The 1,262-nt window shown below is 39.9% G+C and overlaps 1 protein-coding gene across 1 annotated transcript in view; it reads right to left on the bottom strand.

Annotated features, from left to right (window-relative positions):
• mthfd2l (methylenetetrahydrofolate dehydrogenase (NADP+ dependent) 2 like) overlaps positions 1–1,262 on the bottom strand; it is a gene marked incomplete in the record, with an annotated part of 28,980 nt that overhangs the window by 11,335 nt on the left and 16,383 nt on the right.

The following is a 1,262-nucleotide window of genomic DNA, read 5'->3' as shown; positions in this document are numbered from 1 at the left end:
GACTTCAAATTCGATCACTGCAACTAGACACTTGGTGATCAAAAGTTTATCAAATATGTACTATGCGTCAAACTGTGTGTCCGTGGCGTGGTGCTGAATTTCCACGTTTCGCTGATGGTGAGGTCCCGCCCAATGCTGCTTGCAGCTTTAATTAAATTAAATTCTCATTTATCATTGGTGGCCTAAAGTGATTCATACATTCTCAACTTGTAAAAATGAAATTAAAATGTGCAACATTTTTTTCTCTATATTTCACCAGACCTCAATAGCGGTGGCTATGAGTCTTGAGCCCACCTATAGCTATAGGTTAGCTATGGAATCCAAATCCCAAACCAGAAAAGTCTCAGAGGAAAACAGCTTGTGCATGGACAGATTTGTTTTCTTTCAACACCAACACTGTTGGTTTACTGGTATTATTGGTCTGTAGTGAGAAATTAGCATTATAAGGCTCAAATATGTTAATTCTAAAAAACAAAAATGCCTCTTTTGATAATAAAGGTTACTGACCCCTTGTGTGGATGTTAAAAAATAAATCAATAAATATTAATCTATAAAAGCTATTAACAGAATAATTACTCTAGCACAGTGTTGTGTTACAGTAGTGAATGTACTTTATGTGCATTCTTTTCAGTTTTGCCCTATTTACACACAGATGCTGCTGTTGCTGGGTAGAGTTGCTGCACCAGCATCTTTAAATATGTGGGGGAAAAAAACATTTTGAACATTTTAAGTTCAGCACAGAAAACACTAGAGCATGCCACACACACACACACACACACACACACACACACACAGAATTGAAGTGTGGTGTAAAGAGGGAGTTCCAGTGCAAGTCAGTGCAGGTTAATGATGAACAACACCATGTTTTACACATTCCTACATGGAAATATACGAATCTGTCTGGGCACAGTGCTGTCAGCTACACACCCAAATACTCTCCTTCCTACTCCTTTGGAGAGTCAGCAGGAAGTCCACCAGCTCAGACCCAGTAAGGACTATTGAACATGCTGAGGGAGCCTGCTCTACATTGTCACACGTTTCGGACACCGTGCAAAAGACTTAGACGTTCGTAGCGAGACTCTTCACTGCGAACCATGGAAATTCTGCGGCACGCCACAGACACACCGTTTGATGCACAGTAAATATTTGATTAAGTTTTGATCACCAATGTGTCTAGATTCCAGTGATCGAATTTTAAGTCAATCCGATAAAATCTGTAGGCGGAGTTAGTTAAAATGCAAGCCCTGAAATGCCGGAAATGA

This window comes from Morone saxatilis, unplaced genomic scaffold, assembly GCF_004916995.1.
Source record: "Morone saxatilis isolate NCDOM2014 unplaced genomic scaffold, NCSU_SB_2.0 Contig16, whole genome shotgun sequence".
In the NCBI taxonomy this organism is placed as follows: Eukaryota; Metazoa; Chordata; class Actinopteri; family Moronidae; genus Morone; species Morone saxatilis.
This window is presented reverse-complemented; position numbering and strand designations above follow the sequence as displayed.